Source organism: Papaver somniferum, chromosome 1, assembly GCF_003573695.1.
Source record: "Papaver somniferum cultivar HN1 chromosome 1, ASM357369v1, whole genome shotgun sequence".
Taxonomy (NCBI): domain Eukaryota; kingdom Viridiplantae; phylum Streptophyta; class Magnoliopsida; order Ranunculales; family Papaveraceae; genus Papaver; species Papaver somniferum.
Genome location: NC_039358.1, coordinates 192,207,051 through 192,225,404, shown reverse-complemented (window position 1 = coordinate 192,225,404; position 18,354 = coordinate 192,207,051).

The window sequence follows — 18,354 nt, the reverse complement described above, 5'->3', positions numbered from 1 at the left end:
TTACTAGCAGCAATACAGCCAGGTTACACTTTTGAGTCACATTTCAAATCTCTAAATACACACACTAACATCACTCCAACTACCCCCATCTGGAATTGTGTCTTCTAAACATTCATATGATTCTAACTGCAACATTAACAACTTCATACATATTCAAAGTAACATTCATAGTACCATCTGCATTTTCAGTCTTCAGCTTCAATTCCACATACCCTGACTTAAACTCATTTCAATTCTTCTTCTAAGCTTGTTACTTCTTTTCTTCTCAATTACAGATCAAATCCAAACTGCAGCCTTCCCCTATACTATCATCTCACCAGCAACACCAGCTCACCCATAACACTCTTATCTTCGTCCAATATCAACCACCACAACTCAGTTCAACACTTCATTATTCACAGCTGCAATCCATTTCCAAATCATTGTCTTCCTGCCTTCATACCTGCATCTGTGAACACCAAAGCTGACAGCTCCATATTTGTGCAATAACACTAACACCTATATTTTCTAAACCTCCACCAGAAACTCAACTCATCAGCACTACCGATCCCATTAACTGTAACCATTAGCATTTCAGCTTCTCACAACAACCACCACTGATTTCACTATGGCAGTATAATCACCAACTGCAATATAATTCAACAACCACTACCACCTGTAGTTGCATCTCAGTAAAACACCATCCTTTGAAACTCAACACAACACCAAACCAGTTCCACATCCACAGTACACCCACCTATATCATCATCAGTCTCATAACTCAACCCTAAGATAATTCTCAAAACCTCCTTTCCTTAATTCGAATTCACAACATCAATTCAAATCCCTATATCAACAAACCCATCTTCTAATTTCTCTTTATTCAAAAACCTCTGAGAACCAAAACCCTGATTCCTAATTTGAAATTAAAATTAAACCTCATACTATAATCTACGCCTCAATTAACAACAAACCCATGAAATAATTCATCACAACAAACTCAACTTCATAAAGGAATAACAACAAATAAAGAAACCTAATTAAATTCTCGATTTACCTTTCCCGTGAAGTTGAAATCACCAATTCAATGAAAACCCTCTCAACAACACTTCCATAATCTTCATCATCTTCTTTAGATCTCAAAACCCATCTTAATCTCTCACTCATCTCAAAAACATAACTCAAATTTGATTCAACAACATCACTCCTTCTTCTCCCGTGCTCAAACAACATCAACACCACCACCAACCATCCACTCTAAATGTTTCCCCTAAGTTTCTTTTTGATTTCACAGCTTCAGAATTGACTCTCAGAATCGCAGAGAGAAAACGAAGAAGAAGAAGAAGAAAAAAGAAAGAGAAGAAGAAATAAGAAGAATAAGAGAAATGTTTTCTCTTCGACACGTCTTGGTGATGATAAGGCAACTAACATACTTTAGACACCCAGAAGATTGATACGGGCAGCCAAGAGGTCTACGGCCTAATTACTATTTTACCCCTTCATACTTATCCGATGATTTCTTCTTCGTCCAGTGTCTGAATGACACGTTCGAGTAGTCTATCTCGCATAACTTTTCGAGACCTATCTAGTGATACTAGTTTCGTATCTAAATCGTTGTTAGATTAATTTCCATTAATCAACGTTCGTGTTAAACTAACCGAGTTATTAGCGGCTAAAACGTCTCTTGGTCATGACTAGACCAGTCAAATAGCGTTGACGAGCTTGAGGGTATTTAAAACATGTTCATAGGATCGGTTACCATTTATGCTGTAAACCTTGTTGCACCTCATACAAGGATCGGTTCCCCTTTGTGATATACTGCACCTTACTAGGATCGGTTCCCCTCTCCCATATTTGGTCAGACATAAAATCACAAACCCGATCATACCATCTCAGGTGATTACTTAAGATCATTTTTACTAATAAAAGTCATACCAATACATAAGTCAGGCCTTTGTGAATAGTTCTACCAAGAAAAAAAACAAGTCGTGAACGGTTATACTCAATCACACATATTGGTTGTTCATAAGATATGCAATGAATAACAAAACCAATAACGCCTGGCAATTTCCTTTTCGGTTCACAAACAAGTTTATGAACTTACTTCCTTAGAACACATGTAAAACATTGTTCCCTAGGATGAAATCCTCACCTCATACCCATACATAATCACAATAGCATTCAAATGATTATGGCGATGTCTTATCTACAAATTTTAATGGTTAAGAAATAAACCTCGTATTGTTTTCCTTAATACTATGTCTGTCTAGAGTTCAAATATGCTTCGCAGTTTTTTTTTTCAATATGCACGACTTGAAAGACACGTTAGGGAATGAAACAGTTCAAGTCAAATATCACTAACCTCAAGTGGAAGGATGATTTTTGTCGTTGTAGCTCCTTGCTTCTTCACATATTCAAGTCTTCAAAATACTTGTAATGTCTCATATCCTAATATTTTCAAGCTAACCTATACGAAGTTGACTCTAGCACATAATCAAGCGATTCTTAACATGAGTTTTGATTCACTAAAATATGACAACCAAACTTGACATACCAACGCTTGGTGGGTTCAACCGGGCAATGCTCTAACAATCTCCCCCATTTTCAATTTTAGTGACAAAACTCTTACATCATATGGATAAACAAATTACAATAATTCATTACACATACGCTTGATTCCCGAATTCAACAGCATAGTAGACTGCTTACATTCAATCCTTGAAAATGCAACAGCAGGATTATAATAACAAAGCTAATACTCCCCCTAAGGAAGATAGGTAGATATTCAATCCGCAAATTCATATGATATGTTACCCCCCCTTAGTTTGTGTTTTCACTCTTTCGTTTAGATAAAACGTTTAAGCACCAATGTTCTTTTCCTTAGCGATACCAATCAATATAAAATCAATGCCAGTATCACTTGTTTACTCCATATATTTCTCCCCATTTTTGTCAGAAAATGACAAAGAAAAGAAAAAATAAAGGACACCACGAAAAGAATCTTACAAATCTCAAAAGACTTGCAACCTGTAGAGTTAGGCACGAGGGTTCCACACATCATGTTCTGATAACCAATATCAAAACCGAAACTACAAGTAGTTGTATTTTGATATGTTACCAAGGAAACAATTGTCCGAATTTTTTTTCCATTTTAGTTTAGCAAACCAAAAATAACTAAGCACCTTAGTCCCTTTGCTAAACCGATTGTACAAAAACAATCGCTTAATTCGATAAGACCAATATAAAGATAACTCTATTTTTCTCATCAGGTTCTAATTATCCATAAACTTAGACCTTTCAATTTTAAACAAGACAAATACTAGGTTAGTTAACTAGCATTTCTTGTTAAGGCATTCGATTAGACTTGAATAACCGAAACCTCACTTCGATAAGTCTAACTAAGATCAGAATTAACTTAGTTTCTCTTATCCGGAATCAAATTGGACTAAACAACTCATCCCGTACACATTTTATTTCGTTAAGCCATAAATAATTCATACAAACCAACATAAATCAACTTGCATAATTATTCACCTCAACCGGAAGCAATTGAAACAACATAGACATTAAAAGCACCGCAATTGCACCGAAATTTTGTAAGCCTAAACAATTGATACCACACAATGAAGCAAGATAACAATAGTTTTTCTTAACCGGAACCAATTGAATCACACATACATCCATACACACGTAATGGAATAAACATCAATTGTACCGAAATTTTGTTAAGTAAAAGAAATAAATATATATGAAATAAACTCATTCTTTTCTTAAATAGGAAAACAATTAACTAACAAGATTGTTACCTCAAATTTCGCATCCACTTCTCCAATATGGTTGCATCTTCGTCCAGGGAGAATTGATATCGAAATATCATCATGTTGTCATCCTTATGCAAAATAAAAGAATAAAAACAACCAACCTCTAACAGAGAAAGGTTGAAAATCGGTTTTAACAATTGCAAGCAAAAGTTGAAAACCGTCGAAACACATATGCTTTTATGCTAAACCAAGACCGATTCAACATATTGTGACTTTTTCACATATTTTTTCTACCAGAACCCCTCATGATTCTTTGATAAAGCCTAACAACATGGGCTAGAACTTAATACTTCTAAATCAAAAAGTCACCCAAACCACAAGGGTTCACAACATATGAGATCGAATATTAAGGTAGTAAAACCGAAATCGAACATCCCATAAACCAATTTGCAATACACCATAAATATTCAACATAAAATCAAGTATTGCAATTGCCCCAATATTGTAGGAAATTGAATTATCAAAACAACGCAAAAAGAATGAGGTAATTCCGAGTTCGGACGAAGAAGTTATGGGCAAAACAGTTTTACACTTCTTCGTAAGGGGACCTCTCACTAGGATTGGTTCCCTCACCATGACATGGTACTAGGATCGGTTCCCTCACCACGATAGGGTACTAGGATAGGTTCCCAAGAGTTACTTGTGACAGATCACAACACTAAACTGTTTCGATATAACTTTTGCATACGATGTCCGAATTCAGTGATTTTTGGCTCGTTTTAACAGTAAAAACAAGAGCTACACATATATGATCAGTAGATATCAACATCATAAACTCATAATTACCGTTTCTATCAAAACCTCAAATATAGATAGAGAAAGTATGAGTATAGAAGATAAGAAATCTCTTAAAGATGTCAATTAGTCATATAAAAACTGAGAGATCATGTGCTCAGTTTCATGTGCTTCCTCACCTTTTTAAAAAAATTGAGCACCAAGGTGAGTACGCACATTCTAACACAACTAGGTTGTGTTGAGTTGATCCTTGTCTTGTTCGTCACGAGTGACTAAGACAGAATCATCATTCTTGACCTCTTGCTTGGTTTGTTTTCTCTTGTTCCATCTCTTGTTTTTCTTCTTTGACTTGTGATGAAGAGTGTCATTATCACAACCTTTACTAGTACAAGAGATTTCAGACATAATTTCTTTCTTTATCCTTTCAAGAAGACTCTTGTAATTATTATCACCAACAATTAACAGCTGAGAGTCATTCTTGTGACTAACTTTTGGTCCCTTCTTGGCTATAGAGGACTTCGGGACCCATTTAGAGTTGGGTTTTGCATGAGCAGCCTTCTCCTTCATACTATTAGGATCATTGTCCTTTTGAGTATTTTGTGAAACACCCTTTCTCCAATTTGGAACATCAGATCTTGTCTTTGCATTTACAAAGTTATCTCTCTTTCTATATTCGGGTCTTTTATGAGATGACCTTGTCAAGTGATATGCAAAATTTGAACTATCATTATAATAATTCTTTTGCCTAAACTTAGGAAAATAACGATCTGAGTTCTTATGAGGAGAAAACTTAGCTAATTCGTTTAATACAAAAAAAAAGTGCATCTTGCATCTTACGAACTTTGCATCCCCATTGCAAGTGTCCTTTATTACCACAATAATAACACTGCTTAGTATAAATATACGAAAGATGAGTTTTGGTGTTACCTTTTTGTGGATCCTCTTGCATTGGAGATCGAAGAGTTTTATTCTTCTTCTTCTTTTCTTTGTTCAACGCTGTTGCATTCTTGACATTAGCAGAAATGCCTTCTTTGATTACTGCTTATTGAACATTATTCTTAGACTTGACAGACTTCTCTTCTTTACAAGAAATATGAGCATCTTTGTCATCAGTGGAATCCTCTGATTGAGAAGAATTTGTAGCTTTAACAAATTTTACCTCTTTGCTAATATTTGAAGCATCTATTCCCTTATAGCCCAATCCTCGTGTATCACGATGATTTCTACTTGCTTCTAACATTGAGGTTAACTTGTTTGAGCTTTCATTGGATTTTTTCAGTTCCAAATTTTCTTCTTCCAACATCTTGATTTTATCAAGAGCACCGGCTAGATCAGCCTCAAGGCGTTTTTCTCGTGAGAGATATACACCTTCTTTCTCTTCAAAACTCTTTTGTTGAGAGTTAATCCTTGCATCAGATTCATCAAGTTTCTCTTCCAATTCAAGATCAACATCACGCTCTTTCTCTAACAATTTTGTTTGAGATAGACTAGCACTGGCTTTTTCTTCAAGACCCTGTACTTGTCGAGAATTAAACATTGCTTCCGACTCAACACGTTTCTTTTCCAACAAAAACAGTTCTCTCCGAAGATTTTCACATTCTAATTTCTTAGAATTTAGATCGTTTGTACGATCTTTAAGAAGATAATCACTGTTTTGGTAACCAATATAATATCCTTGAAAAACCTTCTTCAATTTCTTGTTCTCACGACAAAGAGGAGTTATAAAACCAAGAAAATCTGAAGTTCTCAGCTTTTCATTTTTCAAAGTTTCCAGTAGTTTAGAGTATTCTGAGATATCCTCTTCTACTTCTTGTTCAAAATCTGAGTCATCATTATCGGAAATTTCATCTAACCCTTCTTGTAAACGTATTTTCCAGTCGTCATCGGTTTCTACATTATTAACAAGATTAACTTGTCTCGTAGAATCTCTAGAGATGATTTCTTCAGATATTGAATCGTAGATGGCATCACCAAGTGTTAATTCAAAACTCTTGATGTCTTGATTTACGTTAACTAAATCATTCATTAGATTCAATTCTTATAGGTTGGATCGCACCAAACACAGATTGTTAGATCTTTTCGTGTTTTCCTGCTCTGATACCAATTGAAAAGGCGAGGGTTCCCAAATATACCTCAAGCTAAAACTTTTCCTACCTATAAGTCCTTTCTTCGAAAGTGATTGTCTATGGACTGAGACGAGACAATACAACTAATCGGTTCACACTTTGCGTGATCGTCTATGGATACGAGATCGATACAATACTGTTAGAGCATAGCTTGGTCGACCTCGCATGCGTTGCTATCTCAAGCATGTTTGTCAATGTTAGTGATCAAAACTATGGGTCTTGTTTTCTAGTCTACATAACTAAGTCTCGTACTAGGATAGAAAAGTGTAGTTGAGCTCAAGGACTTCATGGCGATTCATCATACAACGACGAAGATATACTCAAGGAACCGTGGAACTTCATTAACAAAAAGGTATATGGAGACTTGAACTTATCTATCACTCAAAAGTCTATCTCTTCTATCTCCTACTTCTTATGAGACAAAAGTCGTATGCTATATAGACTGGATCATACACATTTGATATTTCGAGCCGAGTATATCTCGCCTATCTATATATCGAAATCATGTGTTGGTAAAGTGTTTCGCTTTGATCAGGTTTATCTTCACCTAATGACGAAAGTCATAATGTTTCAATCACTTTGAAAATCGCTTTGACGAGAAATAGTGTAACAACTACATAACGTCCTCTAAAAATGTTTCAATTGTTGGAATGAGAGTTTAGGTTTATATAACCAATGATGGATATAAGCATTGTGTGGAAACACATATGTGCATAAGTCTTATTCCTTAATCCGAAGTTGGCGAACTTTGTAGATTGAGAGAAACCGTAGGATTTAGCTTTGTCAAGTCCGCGAACTCAGTTTGCGAACTCAGTCCGCGAACTGACGGAAGTTCTCTTGCCGATAATTTCTGCTGGATTTTCCAAAAACTCATTTGCGTGTTTAGTCCGCGAACTGGCGGAAGTCTCCTTGCCGAGATTTTCTGCTAAGTTTGGAAAACTCTGTCGGTTGTCTTAAGTCCGCGAACTTGTTTGCGTACTTGAGTGGGTTATGATCTAAAGATGTGCTCTGAACATGAAACTTAAATTACTAAGGAATGAAGTATGCAAACCGTGGCTATAATGTTCATGAGCCGATTCAATCGAATCGAATCATCTTTGTTTCAATTGTGTCTTGTGTAGTTACATAAGATCTCATAGCAATTGAACAACTCTCTAACTAGTTCATTTGAGTCAATTGAACTAGTTATGGTGAAGAAGAACAAGGTTAATATGAAATGCTCATATGGTTGACCTTTTGGGTTACTATGTTGAACCAACATACACGTACACGTTTGGGCACGATTTTCACAAACCCAGTAAACGTATATCTCAAGTGTGGGTGACAAGCTAGTTTTCGATCTAACGGTTGAGAAATATTAGCTTGAATCTAAATCAGGTTTTCATCTAACGGTGAATATTGTTTGCTCTGTAACTAAGGAAAAACCCTAATTTGAAGACTATATATAAGAGACATCTAACATTGGGCAAAACTAATCCCCACACGTCTGTGTGATACAAGTGCGCTCGCTGGAGTCGATTCTCCTCTAACCTTTGGTTTTCTTCTCTAAAACCAGGTTAACGACTTAAAGACTTCATTGGGATTGTGAAGCCAGACCGATACTACTTTTATCGTAGTTGTGTGCTCTGATCTTGCATCTTCTATCGTACGAGTACAATCTTTGATAGGCTTGAGATCGTGAGAGTTCTCCGATAGGCAAGATAAAGAAGTCACAAATATCTTCGTCTCACTGTTTGTGAGTCCTCGACGTCCTCTTGTGTATTCAAGTAAGACTGTTGAGAGGTGATTGATTAATCTAGGCTGTTTTTCGGGAATATAAGACCGGATTATCAATTGGTTCCTGTTCACCTTGATTTCATATCTTAAGACGGAACAAAAACCTAGGGTTTTTCTGTGGGAGACAGATTTATCCTTTGATAGACTTTTCTGTGTGAGACAAATTTGTTTATTATCAAGTCTGCGATTTTGGGTTGCAGCAACTCTTGGTTGTGGGTGAGATCAGCTAAGGGAATCAAGTGCACAGTATCCTGGTGGGATTAGAGGCATATGAGTACAACTGTACCTTGAATTAGTGGGAGACTGATTAGGGTTCAACTATAGTCCAGTCCGAAGTTAGCTTGAAGTAGGCTAGTGTCTGTAGCGGCTTAATTCAGTGTGTATTCAATCTGGACTAGGTCCCGGGGTTTTTCTGCATTTGCGGTTTCCTCGTTAACAAAATTTCTGGTGTCTGTGTTATTTCATTTTCCGCATTATATTGTTTATCTTTATAATTGAAATAATATATGTTGTGCGTTAAAGTTGAATCGATTAGAGATCCGACCTTGTGGTTGTTTATTTCATTGATTAACACTTGGACATTGGTCTTTGGTACCTTCCAAGTTATTCCTTGTATTTGATAAAGACTCGCTATTGTTTTTAGCTTGAGTAAAAATCAAATCAAGAGAGAGATATTAACTCCTTGAGATACTTTTATCTAGATTGAGTCTGACTGTCTAGTTGATTCTCTAGAAAAGTATTTCGGAGTTAGTCCATACAGATTGCTGAGCGAAATATTGGGTGTTGTTGTTAAACCCCCGCTTTTTCAATTGGTATCAGAGCAGGCAAACACGTTTAAGACCTTACAAGTCTGTGTTTGTAGCGATCTGACTCTATGGACAAGAATACTATCTCTGATAAACGCGTCACCAATAATAAAGATTCTCTCTCGTCTAAATCTATTAAAGAGAAAAGTTCAATATCGAATATAAAGAAACCTTGTGGTTCGACGAGACAGACAAATAATGGCATGAGTGTTCATTATTACCCTTTCGAAAGAGACCTTCTCTTCTAATGAATGGGATACAGCTGAAGAAAGTAAATTGATTCTAAATCTTGTTAGAATTCAAGTTGTTAGAATGAATCAGTTAAAACACCATGTCAATGCTCTTCTTGGTATTGTAAGAGATTGCAAAGTCCATGGCAACGCTGAAGATCAGTCTTCATGCTTGACTCTTGAGGCCAGCCTCGAAAAGGATGCCTTGGATATTGAACGCCGCTTGAATAAACTCTCCATTCAAGGATGTTCAAAGCAATATAATGTACCAATAACTTCTGATGCTTTACATTCAGAAGTAAATACAGATGTTCCTAATGTTTCCTCCAATCATGAACTTGGGACATTCCGTAAAAGAGACAACTCTTCTGACGGTAATATTAAGACTACATCCTCCAATTATTCCTATGATCAAAAGGTATGTCTTGTTTGTGAGACCAAGTATTCTGTTAGACAGAAGAGAAACTCCAAGTTGAATAAAGACTCCTTAGTTCAACTTCAACACACCCTAGATTTGATTCTCAAAGGTGTGATTGACATCCGTATGATTGAGCCAATTGGTTTTCGTACCTATCATGTGTATGCAACCAGGAAAGTCAGTACAGTGAGTTTCTACAATGTTCAAGGGCAGAATAAACGTCTTAATAAACATCGTCCTAAGGAAGTTCAACGCTTTGTCTCTAAATGCAACATTGTTCCTGTTGAGAAGATCATTCCAGAAGAAATGAAAATTGATAAGATAAGAAAGGATATTAAAGAGATAATTGTAAGATATAAAGAGCTTGTCAACAGATTATCTTCTTCCTCATGTCAAGGCACTTCTGGTAAGAACTCTAACTATGTCTCTTACTTTGACGATAGTAAATTTTATGATAATTTCTCATGTCAAACAGGATCCCTCTCTAAGACTAAGAGGAAAAACAAACTTAACCAAAGACATAAACCTCGTAATGAGCCTGTAGGCTCGTACTTGTGCTAATTAATCACAGGGTTCGAGAACTTACTCATATAAAATCCTGTTAAGTAAGTTGTGTTAAAAACATGTATACTTGTTGCTTGCATCTGTTAAGTTAAGCTATTTTCTTATCGTCCATAGCTAAACTTGTGTTGACAGATCCGCTAAGATCAAGTACTGGTTAAGTCAAAAGAAAATGTTGCATACTGTCTTAAAATTTGTTTTTAGGACCTGTTTTCAAATGTTTGAATGACTTTATTTCTTGGGTATTTGTTGTACTCGAACGTATTCCGTTCTGGCCCGAGACAACGGGTCATTTATACCCTAAATTGTTGTCCCCAAGGATAACATATCCAACCTCTTAGGGTTACAAGTCATGTACGTGTACCTCTGGTGGTTTTTGGATTTTCAAAGAATGTCTTCCTCCTCTTCTTGATATGGTGGTTTCGGAAAAGGATTTCTTGACAAAAGTGTTGAGGTTGATTCTAGGAGGAAGAGAACACTTGTAGAAGAAGATCATCCCAATGCTTCATGCTTCTTTGCTTATTCTCATGAAGATGTTGAGAAGGATGATATGATCTCTGTTGAAGTTGTTCATGACTTTCTTAAGTATTTTGGGGAAGCAAAACAACAACTTGTTGATACTTTAAAAGGTCCTGATAAGGTGAAAACTGAGTTGGAAAAGGTTGTGTCTGACCTTGGTCTCATAAAATCTCAAATCAATGAGCTTCGTAAAGAGAATCACCTCTCTGATGAAGCAGAGAAGGCTGGCGTTCACAAGCCCGAAGACTCCATGTTCTGTGAGGATCTTGTACTGCCCATATCCCTATTCGCTGTCAGGGAAACGATGGAGTCTGATTCTCTCTAGCTTGTCTTTTTGTTGCCTAGTATGTCTTCTTTTTGGATTAGTTGGAAGAATAACTAGCGTTTTGAATAGCGAAGATTGTGACTACACATAGCTATTTTGTTTTCATCTTCTTATGTTTATTGGTTTTAAATTCTGAAAATATTTGGAGGATGATGTTATTGCAGTATTAATCTTTATGATTTTGTGATATTGCAATATTTTTATGGGATATGTATTGTTTGCGTCCGTGAACTTGAAGTCCCATATGTTGTCAAAAGTAAAGTTGTTCATGAATTGGTTTTCGTATTGATGAAAGGACGAATGGAATTTTGACAAATACAAAAGTTATGCCTATGCAGTCATTTATTTGATGGAAAATAGGATAAAATCTTTTGTGTGACAAGGATAAAGTCTATTATGTCATTATGCATATAGTGACGGAAAGATAAAATAGATCCTTGTATGTATTCCGCGGTATTGATCTTCTTTGATCCATTCTTTTTGTACTACCGTGAAGGCTCCATTGTGTGTCTTATGTTGAGCACGATATAACTAAGTCGATTATTCTTATTGGCTTTGTTGGTTTTTCCATAAGATGCTATATGTTGAGCATTATGAACTAAATTAATCATCTTGGTTGGTTATTTAGTTATTTGCTCCGAAAGTCTTCTTTTGTCGAGCAAAAGTTTTGACAATTAAATTGATTACCTTCGTGATTAGTTTGGTTGTTTGTATTCCAATTAGATTAATTATGGGTTCTCTTTTAATTAGTCTAGTTGAGTTTTCATATAGTCCACAAGTTCTTGTGTTGAGTATATGAACGGCTATACTAACTATGTTCTATTGGTTGATGTAGTCGTATATTCCGTAAGGTTTTCCTTATGTTGAGTATGTGAACGATTAAGTTAGTCATCTCCGTATGATTACCTTAGTCGTAGCTCCGTAAGTTTACTTATGTTGAGCACAATCAATTAGATTGATCACTTTTGTGGTTTGATTTAGTTGCGTATTCCAATTAAATTAATCATGGGTTTACTTGTGATTAATTTGATTGAGTTTTGGATATAGAAAATCATTTTCCTATGGTTTTTGGTGTCCAATTAAAAATCCTTCTTTTCTTTCGAAATTAAGGTCGCTCTTGTTGTTCTCTCGGGAATGACATCAAATGGGGGAGAGTTCTTTTGAACTTGTGCTTAATGGTAATATCTTGCGGGGTGTGCGGCTGTGGAATTTTATAGGGGTTATCTTGTATCTTAAAACTCCTTGATGAATGCATTTAGCTTCGGCTTTATGATTGCATCTAAATTAAGTTGGTATGTATTTCTTGTTTTAGTCTATGAAACGTCTCTTCTCGGAAATTTCATTAGGAACCCGTTCTTGTACCTTTGCCAATTTTATTGACAAAAAGGGGGAGAATCAATGTGTAGTTCTACTACATATACATATGGTTTTCGGATCATTGTGTAAGGGGGAGTGGTTTTCATTGAGATGGAGTATTGACTAAGGGGGAGTGATACATTGGACTTTGATGTTTCATAATAATACTATGTCACTTTATAATAATGATCGAGAATATCGATTTCTCTCATTGTTATAGCTACGGATCTTCAACAACGGTGATGCTAAAGTTACAACCTTTAGGATAATTGGAGTACTTGGAAGGACGAAGATTTCAGGGAACGTTGAAGATTAGACTATGGAATAGGAGACACTAAAGTTTATCTTTTTTATATTCCATATGTATTAATAGTTTTACCACTAAAATTGACAAAGGGGAAGATTGTTAGAGCATAGCTCGGTCGACCTCGCATGCGTTGCTATCTTAAGCATGTTTGTCAATGTTAGTGATCAAAACTATGAGTCTTGATTTCTAGTCTACATAGCTAAGTCTCGGACTAGGATAGAAAAGTGTAGTTGAGCTCAAGGACTTCATGGCGATTCATCATACAACGACGAAGATCTACTCAAGGAACTGTGGAACTTTATCAACAAAAAGGTATGTGGAGACTTGAACTTATCTATCACTCAAAAGTCTATCTCTTCTATCTCCTACTTCTTATGAGAAAAAAGTCGTATGCTATATAGACTGGATCATACACATTTGATATTTCGAGCCGAGTATATCTCGCCTATCTATATCTCGAAATCATGTGTAGGTAAAGTGTTTCGCTTTGATCGGGTTTATCTTCACCTAATGATGAAAGTCATAATATTTCAATCACTTTGAAAAATGCTTTGACGAGAAATAGTGTAACAACTATATAACGTCCTCTAAGAATGTTTCAATGTTTGTAATGAGAGTTTAGGTTTATATAAGCAATGATGGATATAAGCATTGTGTGGAAACACATATGTGCATAAGTCCTATTCCTTAATCCGAAGGTTGCGAACTTTTTTTATTGAGAGAAACCGGAGGAATTGGCTTTGCCAAGTCCGCGAACTGACGGAAGTTCTCTTGCCGAGAATTTCTGCTGGATTTTCCAAAAACTCGTTTGTGTGTTTAGTTCGCGAACTCAGTCCGCGAACTGGCGGAAGTCTCCTTGCCGAGATTTTCTGCTGAGTTTGGAAAACACTACCGGTTGTCTTAAGTCCGCGAACTTGTTTGCGTACTTGAGTGGGTTATGATCTAAAGATGTGCTATGAACATGAAACTTAAATTACTAAGGAATGCAGTATGCAAACCGTGGTTATAAAGTTCATGAGCTGATTCAATCGAATCGAATCATCTTTGTTTCAATTGTGTCTTGTGTAGTTACATAAGATCTCATAGCAATAAAAACTCTCTAACTAGTTCATTTGAGTCAATTGAACTAGTTATGGTGAAGACGAACAAGGTTAATATGAAATGCTCATATGGTTGACCTTTTGGGTTACTATGTTGAACCAACATACACGTACACGTTTAGGCACGGTTTTCACAAACCCAGTAAACGTATATCTCAAGTGTGGGTGACAAGCTAAGTTTTCGATCTAACGGTTGAGAAATATTAGCTTGAATCTAAATCAGGTTTTCGTCTAACGGTGAATATTGATTGCTTTGTAACTAAGGAAAAACCCTAATTTGAAGACTATATATAAGAGACATCTAGCATTGGGCAAAACTAATCCCCACACGTCTGTGTGATACAAGTGCGCTCGCTAGAGTCGATTCTCCTTTAACCTTTGGTTTTCTTCTCTAAAACCAGGTTAATGACTTAAAGACTTCATTGGGATTGTGAAGGCAGACCGATACTACTTTTATCGTAGTTGTGTGATCTGATCTTGCATCTTTTATCGTACGAGTAAAATCTTTGATTGGCTTGAGATCGTGAGAGTTCTCCGATAGGCAAGATAAATAAGTCACAAACATCTTCGTCTCACTTTTTGTGACTCCTCGACTTCCTCTTGTGTATTCAAGTAAGACTGTTGAGAGGTGATTGATTAATCTAGGTTGTTCTTCGGGAATATAAGACCGGATTATCAATTGGTTCTTGTTCACCTTAATTTCATATCTTAAGACGGAACTAAAACCTAGGGTTTTTCTGTGGGAGACATATTTATCCTTTAATATACTTTTCTGTGTGAGACAAAATTGTCTATTATCAAGTCTGCGATTTTGGGTTGCAACAACTCTTGGTTGTGGGTGAGATCATCTAAGGGAATCAAGTGCGCAGTATCCTGCTGGGATCAGAGGCGTAGGAGTACAACTGTACCTTGAATTAGCGGGAGACTGATTGGGGTTCAACTTTAGTCCAGTCCGAAGTTAGCTCGGACTAGGCTAGTGTCTGTAGCGGCTTAATACAGTGTGTATTCAATCTGGACTAGGTCCCGGGGTTTTTATGCATTTGCAGTTTCCTCGTTAACAAAATTTCCGGTGTTTGTGTTATTTCATTTTCCGCATTATATTGTTTATCTTTATAATTGAAATAATACAGGTTATGCGTTAAAGTTTAATCGATTAGAGATCCGACCTTGTGGTTGTTGATTTCATTGATTAACACTTGGACATTGGTCTTTGGTACCGTCCAAGTTATTCCTTGTATTTGATAAAGACTCGTTATTGTTTTTAACTTGAGTAAAAATCAAATCAAGAGAGAGATATTAACTCCTTGAGATAGTTTTATCTAGATTGAGTCTGACTGTCTAGTTAATTCTCTAGCAAAGTATTTTGGAGTTAGTCCATACAGATTGCTGAGCGAAATATTGGGTGGTGTTGTTAGACCCCGCTTTTTCAAATACAACTACGAAGTATGTTACTTGATAAAAAGGTTCGGACTTAACCAAACACAATAGGATTCACTTATCAAGTAAATAAGAATTAACGTTTGTGTAATTTACTTTAATTATAATAAAACAATTATAATGCGGAAATATAAAGTAAATGACACAGCTAGATTTTGTTAACGAAGAAACCGCAAATGCAGAAAAACCCCGGGACCTTGTCTAAAATTGAATACTCTAAGGATTAAGCCACACAAAACTACACCTAACTTCGTATAGTTGAGACCAAGCAACTAAACCTATAGTTCACCTAGTTTCGTCTGTATTCCCACGCCTCCGACCTTAGTCACGTACTTGGAACAATTCCTTTGGTTCGTATTCCAAACAGTAAAGGAACAACAAATCTGTTTGGTATCAACTCTCTTCAACCAAGTGATATGAGTCGGACAAAGGCTCTTCTGTTTATCTTAACATAAACTCCTTCATCAGGTCCTTAGATCTATCTTGTATTCAATTACCGAAGTAATCGTTTAAGATTAAGCCGACAACACTATTAATCCAAAGAATTGTGTTGATGCCGATCTACTCAATTAATCAATCCAATCTATCACAAAGATAAACCGATTATTAATTGGATCCTCTTTTACTGAAACAAGTATTGTGCACACCAAAAATTATGAACCCACAAATCAGAAATCTTGAATATATTCTTCATCTTCAAATCTTCTTAGATCTTCAATAATAACCTGCACACAATCACTTGAATCTCTTGTGATCAATCACGCACAGAACAGAGTCTGTTAACAATTGATTATCACAAGATCGTCTTTAGAACGAACAACAGTCTAAAGATCCCTGTCGAAATTCTGAACTAGTTTGAGTGAATCTTATATCAGAAGAGAAGATTATCAAGCATAAACAAACTAGGTGCAATCAAAGTTCAACCATCGTTAGTCAATCAAATCAAAGAAAACAAAAGATAAACCGCAATTATCTAGTTTCCCACCAATGGTACACGCTAGAGCTTCTAAATCCCAAAGAAGACTTTAAACTGAGCGGACGTAAGATATTTCGCCTAATTAGGTTACTCTCTTCCCCGAATAGGCGGCTACACAAGTAACAACATAACAAAGAGGAAGCTTGTTGTTACGAAGGATTAGTTTGCTAGAAAGGCAAACTTCAAGTATTTATAAACAAGGAAGTTTGGACACCAAGGAATTTCCAAAACCGAAAGTATTCTCAAGATATTCATTAAAGCACAAATTCGGTTTTATAATTCATGGAAATGCTCTGTCCAAAAATAATGATCGAAATCTCTCAGAAAATCTATATTTAGTAAATGCACATTACTAATTCTTATTTCCATACAAAATGAAGTTAAATACCTTAATTAAAAGATTCTTAACTTATTTATGTTTCGATCCTGGGATTCTCTTCCCTTAGCTATTAAGGAATAACTTTGAACAATTAAATAACAAACATTCATAGCACGTGTTCAAACTATGTCGACATCCTTACATTGTAAGTTCTCTTTCACACTTACGAACTTGAAACCGATTTGCCACACTTCCAAACAAGTTTAGAATTGGTTCATCTGACTTTCAAGAACTATGCGATTGATCAAATAACATTCAATCACAATCATGGGTTTATCGGTTCTACCAAAACAAGTTTTTGTTCTACCTTCCATGTGAGTACTGTGCATAGTCACACTAGCTTTCCAAAATTCGGTTGACTAGGTACTAGGATCGGTTCCACACATATATATGGTATCTAAGTTATATGTGTTGCACATGTCTATAGGATCGGTTTCCCTTTGCCTAAAAACGTGTTGCACATGTTCATAGGATCGGTTACCCTTTCTGCTATAAACCTTGTTGCACCTCATACAAGGATCGGTTCCCCTTTGTGATGTACTGCACCTCTTACTAGGATCGATTCCCCTCTCCCATATTTGGTCAGACATAAAATCACAAACTCGATCATACCATCTCAGGTGATTACTTAAGATCAGTTTCACTAATAAAAGTCATACCAATACATAAGTCAGGCCTTTGTGAATAGTTCTACCAAGAACACAAACAAGTCGTGAACGGTTATATTCAATCACACATATTGGTTGTTCATAAGATATGCAATGAATAACAAAACCAATAACGCTTGGCAATTTCCTTTTCGGTTCACAAACAAGTTCATGAACTTACTTCCTTAGAAAACATGTAAAACATTGTTCCCTATGATGAAATCCTCACCTCATACCCATACATAATCACAATAGCATTCAAATGATTATGGCGATGTCTTATCTACAAAGTTTAATGGTTAAGTAATAAACCTCGTATTGTATTCCTTAATACTATGTCTATCTAGAGTTCAAATATGCTTCGCAGTTTTGTTTTCAATATGCACGACTTGAAAGATACGTTAGGGAATGAAACAGTTCAAGTCAAATATCAATAACCTCAAGTGGAAGGATGATTGTTGTCCTTGTAGCTCCTTGCTTCTTCACATCTTCAAGACTTCACAATACCTGTAATGTCTCATATCCTAATACTTTCAAGCTAACCTATACGAAGTTGACTCTAGTACATAATCAAGCGACTCTTAACCTGAGTTTTGATTCACTAAAATATGACAACCAAACTTGACATACCAACGCTTGGTGGGTTCAACTGAGCAATGCTTTAAAAAAGTCTACAATTGTCACTCCGGTGGTGCTTCGAAGAGGAATAGCTTCAACCCGTTTGGTAAAATACTCAGTTGCTGTGATGATGTATTCATGCTGCTTCGAAGATGCTGGATTGATTTTTCCGATGATATCCAGTCCCATGCTATAGAAAGGCCATGGACTATTCACAGAGTTTAATAAGAGACAAGGA